Genomic DNA, 6490 nt, shown 5'->3' with positions numbered 1-6490 from the left:
CTGTACAGAGGAGTTACAGTTACATGAGTAAGGTAATGAGTACATTTCTTGTCAAGCATTGCTACCCCCTCCTTTGTTTTTCCCTTACTGTTCCTTCCTCCCCCGCCCAACTCCTCTCCCCTGCCTCCAAAGTTGTAAAGTTCATTTCCAATTTAGTGTCTTATGAGTCTCATTGTTGCAATGGGTCATCCTGTGTCCTTGTTTCAGCATTTTGTTATTCCCCTTCCCCTCCCCAAATTAGATAAATGTTTATACAAGATGCAGGATACTAAAATCAAATACAGTGACAACAGGGGATATACCATAGGGGGAAGAACATACAAAAGAAACAAAAAAAAACACATAGTACATTAATAACAACAATAACAAAGGAAAACCTCTTGTGTCCATATCTTGGGGTCCATTTCACTTCGAATCATCTTATATGGTCATATGTACATAGCTTTTGAGTTTTTCTGCTCATCTGATAAGATTATCCTAGGCGTATACTAATTATTGTGAACAAGAAAAACCCATGGGACCTATATTTCTTTGGGTTTGGCTTACTTTACTTAATATGATTTTTTTTCCAAGTCTTTCCATTTCCTAACAAATGGGTGGTGTCATTCTTTCTGATGGAAGCAGAGAATTCCATTGTATTTATATGCCACATTTTCTTGATCCATTCATCTACCCAGGGACATCTGGGTTGTTTTTGTATCTTAGCTATGGTGAATAATACTGCAATAAACATAGTTGTGCTGGTAGCTTTAATATGGCCTTGTTAGTTATCATTGGGTAAATGCCCAGAAGTGGGATTGCTGGGTCAGAGGGGAGCTCTATGTGTTGTCTTTTGCGGAACCTCTATACTGTTTTCCAGAGTGGTTTAACAAGTTTACACTCCCACCAACAGTGCAGTAGAGTTCCCTTTTGGACACATCCCCTCCAGCATCTGTTATTAGATTTCTTGATTATAGCCATTCTAACTGGGGTGAGGTGGAATCTCCATGTTGTTTTGATTTGCATTTCTTTTATGAAAAAGGGTTACTTTTTTTTTTTTTTTTTGCCAGTCCTGGGGCTTGAATTCAGCCTGGGTACTGTCCCTGAGCTTCTTTTTGCTCAAGGATAGCACACTATTATTGAGCCACAGTGCCACTTCCAGCCTTTTCTGTTTTTATCATACTGAGGAATCAAACCCAGGGCTTCATGCATGCTAGGCAAGCACTCTACCACTAAGCTACATTCCAGTCCTCTTTGACACATTTTTCTGCATCATTTTCTTGGAATGCTAACGATCCAATTTTAGGCTTTCTGGATCGATTCTCAGTATTTTTGTTCTCTATTGTTGTTGTTTATCTCTTTTAAAATTTTCCTTTTTTTTTTCCAATGGCAAAATTGCTCAACTTACTTTCTAGTCCTTCCATTAGGCGTATTTTAAGTTTCTGATTTTTTCCCTTACTCGTCATGGTTGTCTACACACACACACACACACACACACACACACACACACAAACACACAGTTACATCTGTTCAAAATTTTCTAAAGACATTACAGCTTAATCAGTTCTTTTCTTTTTTTATTATCTCAAATTTATTTAGTCCTTAGTTTGGCTATAATTAACATTTGGAAATTATTTTTCATCGTATTCTATAGCATACTGATGCTATCAATCCCTAAATATCCTTTTACTTCATGCTTTGTACAGACATTGTTTACTGAGCATCTATTACATGGCTCATGCAGTTTGGCTGCTGTCAGTTAAATAGTGAACAGGACATACTTCCTCATGGAGCCTGTTTTCTTGAGGTGTCTGGTGGGGAGGTCAATCCAGGGCCTCAATCATGGTAAACAAGTGCTCTGTCACTAAAATACACATTTGATTCTCTTAGAATTTTAAAATTTGTGAGCAGGTGGTAGAGAGAGGACACAGACAATAAACTATGTAGTGGATTAATAAGTGTTAGAGTGTTATATGTGTTTCTATCTCTTAAATTGTCTAGTATCTGTGTTTTTATTTATGATGATATATGCCTTGGAAGTATTTATTATATATAGTTATGATTTAAGTATGCCCTCAATATTCTCATGTTGAAACTTAATCACCAATGTGATGTCATTCATAGATGCAGTCCTTGGTCCTCCTAAAGCAGGTGCCAGGGAGCTCTTTGTCCTGCTCTGTGTGGATACAACAGCAAGGCAGCCTCTGTGGGCCAGAGAGCAAGGTCTCATCAGATACCAAAACAGCCTGTACCTCTCTCTTGGGATTCCCAATTTCAGAACCATGAGAAACAAATTTCTATAATTATCTAGCATAAGGCTCACAGCAGCCCAGTATAAAGCATTGATAAATATTATATTAATTTGTTTTATTTAAGAATGATGATAAATTTTCATTTTTCTCAGAAGTCATCAGATTTACAGATAAGTCTCCAGAGTTGCAAAGGTAGTAACGATTTGGTGTATACATCGGAGTTCTCCACTACCTTGCTTTAACTTAGGGTCCAAGGGTATTCTTGCCTGTTGTCTCCTTCCAGGTGCCAGTGTCGAGAGTTTTTAGCCTGGAGAGTCAAAATTCACACTGGCAGGAAGTTTATCAAAGGTTTTTTAGTCTAGAATTAATTTAAAGCAGCTCCCTGCACCTTTACATGTAAGCTAGGGTAATTGGGACATGGGAGAGAGAGCAGCTGGTTCAGAAATTCCATAGGCAGACGTTGTTAGCTTGGCTTTTGTTAAGTGTTTTCCAATTTCTATCCTCCAGACCTTCCACCTAAGCAGGGTTTTGTTGCACAGGCAGATACATAGTTTAGGGGTTCTACTGGACTAGACTTGAAGCTTCAGTTATCTTCATGTATTTCTCTCCCCTACCCACCCCTTCCAACCTAATATACATGGTCTAATCCTACGTCTCAAGTCTCCTGAGTAGATAGGATCACAGGTATGAGCCATCTGGCTCTCTGGATGGAATTTTTTGAGTGTGTGCTAGTCCTGGAGCTTGAACTCAAGGCCTTGGCACTGTCTCTGTGCATTTATATTCAAGGTTAGCACTTTATACTTGAGCCATAGCTTTACTTCTGGCTTTTTGGTGGTTAATTGGAACTAAGAGTCTCACAGACTTTCCTGCCTGGGCTGGTTTTGAACTGCAGTCCTCAGATCTCATCCTCCTGAGTAGCTAGGATTACAAGTGTGAGCCACTTGTGCCCAGCTCCTTATAAAAGTTTCAAGCAGTTAGACGTGCTGATTAAAATGGCAATCCCCAGGGGTTTTCTTAAAATACTAAATAAATGATGGTGATGTTATATTTTCGATCAATTTGATAAACAGTTCCACTTTTCTCTATGATTCCTTCTTAGAGATACCTTCTTTCCTTCCTTCCTTCTTTTCTTCTCCTTTCATTGTTTTTTTTCTTATGGCACTGGAGATTGAATTTAGGGTTAGCACTTGCTAAGCCGCTGCCTTACCACTTAAGCCATATACTCAGTTCTTTTGCTTTTGTTTTTCAGAAAGGGTTTGACTAAGGTTGCTCTGGCTGACCCTTCATTCCTTATCTTGCCTCAGCCTCCCAAGTAACTTGGATTACAGGACTACTGCTGTAGTTATTGATCTACTGTTTCTGTTTCCCCTTTCCTGCCTTCTTTTGAATTATCTAAATGCATATTTTAAATTTCTATTTGTTTTTAGTTGTTTCTTTTTTAGTTTTTACTGGTTTCTGTACACATTAAAATATGCATCATCTAACTTGTTCACAATTTGCTCCAAGTAAAATTGTACTTTATATAAATATATAAAACCTTTTAAGTTATATAGATCTATATACGATCCCCATCCTTTTTCATATATTACTCTGAACTCTACAACATTCAACAGTCCTATGTACTTTAAAATAAGCAAGTCAAAACCCAGATCTAATTGCTCCAGTCATTTCTGAAGTTTCCCTTCTGCCTCAGTACTGGCATTTTAGGGCCTTGTGCTAACTAAGCAAGTGATCCACCAAGTAAGCAATGCTGCCAGTTCTTAAGGATATACACGTGTGTGTGTGTGTGTCTGTGTCTGTGTGTGTCTATGTCTGTGTGTGTCTGTGTGTGCCAGTTACTCAGAGCTACTTCTGGCTTTTTGTTGTTTAAGTGGATATAGTCTCAAATTTGTCTGACCAGACTGGCTTCAAACTGTAATCCTCAGATCTCAGCCTCTTGAGTAGCTAGGATTATAGGTGTGAGATAGCAGGGCCCAACTCTTGAAGGAAATTTTTTGCTTGATATAAAATTCTAGCTGAGTTTATATGGCTGACAGACATTTTTCTTGCAGCACTTTACTGTTCCAGAATCCACTGGTTATTGTGGGTCCTGGTTTTCGTAGGTTCCTAATGAGTAGCCTGGGGGTATGTTGACTGTTGTTCTGTGTGTAACTTCTTGCTTTTCTCTTGCTGCTCTAAGGATCTGTTTCAAAAACTTGACTAGATGCCTAACTATGGTTTTCTGTAATCACCAGCCAAAATCCTAGTTAATGACATTGTGCTGGTTTATGTCATGACCTACCACCACCACTATTATTTACAAAGGGGGTGGGGAACCCTGGGAAATTCTGATTCAGAGTGACCTAGCAATTCCTTATCATATTACCCTCCCACAGATAAAAACATAGCTGGACAAAATACACACACACACACACACACATTTTAAATGCCCTGGAGTCAACAAAAAAGGAAGGAAAAAATGAAACTTGAAATAACTAACTTGGAAGGGGTGAAGTTGTATTTTTATAGCTTTTATAGCATGATCATAGACTACAAGTTGGTACTGAATAATGATAGAAAAGTAATGTTTTTTTCTGGTCCGGCCAGAAAAATACCAAAAGACAAAGTTCAGACCAACCGAAACTGCTAGAAAGTAAGTATGGAATATAGAAAGAAGAAAAGCAAAGGGAAACTTTATGGCCAACTCTGGAATCCTACATATTTAGGAAAACTGCAAATAGCTAGTGAAAAAATAAAACAGCTGAACTGAAATTTAAGCTACTGTTTTAAGAGTCATTTGATATTTTCAACCCAGTCAGGTGACTGGCTAGAAAAAAAAAAGAATAATCAATACTCTCTGTAAGTTATTAGGTATCCATAGTCCCCATCATATCATTTCTTGGCTTTTTGACCAAGATAAAAAAATCTTCACAATAAAATGGTCACTAAGCTCAATTTCATATATAACCCCCAGGAGCATTGGGCACCAGGAGATTGCTCATACCTGTGGGAAGTACTTCTGAGAAGGCTGAGATATGAGGATCATGGTTGGAAACCAGGCTGGGCATTGTCACCAAGTAACTACCAAAAAAACACCCCAAAACAAACAAAAAACAGAAAAAGAGCTGTGGCTCAAGTGATAGAGCATTCACTTTAAGCAGAATGCCCAGGCCCTGAGTTCAAGCCTGTGACTGGCACACACACACACACAAAATAGTAATAAAAAATCCAGGATATTGAAATCTAGTCTCAACAATAAAACAAGATTAATCCTTAATGACCCAGATATTGGAATAACTTATAAGCAGCTACTTGGTGGAAAAAGAAAACTATAGATAGTGAATGGGAAATTGGAAATCTTGTAAAAATTATAAATTTTTGAAAATATAAACAGTAGCACTCAAAAAAAGTTCTATACCTGAAATTTAAAAATTCCCTGGCTGAGCTAAAACAAAATGGAAATGTGTGAGGAGAGAGGAATCATAAAGACAGAAAAAAATGTGTGAAAAATAAAAATAGAGATTTAGAAACTTGTACAGCATTAATGAAAGGTCTGACATGTGTGATAGAGGACCAAAGAGAGAGGAGAAGAAGAATGAGGTAGAAAAAAGAAATTCTTTCATCTAGTAACAGACACAAATTATGATATTCCAGACACACAAAATCCTGAGTTCAATCCCCAGTATGGTGAAAAGAGAAAAAGCTATTGAGATCTGATTTTTCTTTAAATTATTAAAAATCTGCACATGAGTTAGAGTGTTATTTTTGATACACATATATTGTAGTTATCAAATAAAAAATTAGCATGCACATAATCTTAAACATTGTGTGGCAGGAATACTCAAAATCCTTTCTGCTAACAATTTTGAAATGTATAGTGAATTATCGTTAGCTATTGTCATCCTATTGTTCTATTGAACAGTAGAACTTAATCCTATTTATTAATTAATCAGTGTATTGGTGCTGGTGATCAAATCCCAGGGCTTTGCCCATGCTAAGTGCTCACTACTACTTCACTACACATCTGGTCCTCTGTGTGTGTGTGTGTTTAGACAGTTACACACCTCTCGGCAAAGGGACTAATACCCACACTTACACTGGGGTGGCAGAATAATATGGTATTATGGAAAAGGAGAAATGTTTAGACACATGAGCTTAACTTTTGTCAGACTTACCAGCAACTCCCCGCTCAGACAAGACTTCTCACAAGAGACCATTCTCACACAGAATTAGTTGTGCTCACATCAATCTTTACTATTCATAACAAAACTAGTTCTACT

This window comes from Dipodomys ordii, unplaced genomic scaffold (assembly GCF_000151885.1).
Source record: "Dipodomys ordii isolate 6190 unplaced genomic scaffold, Dord_2.0 Scaffold51, whole genome shotgun sequence".
In the NCBI taxonomy this organism is placed as follows: domain Eukaryota; kingdom Metazoa; phylum Chordata; class Mammalia; order Rodentia; family Heteromyidae; genus Dipodomys; species Dipodomys ordii.
This window is presented reverse-complemented; position numbering follows the sequence as displayed.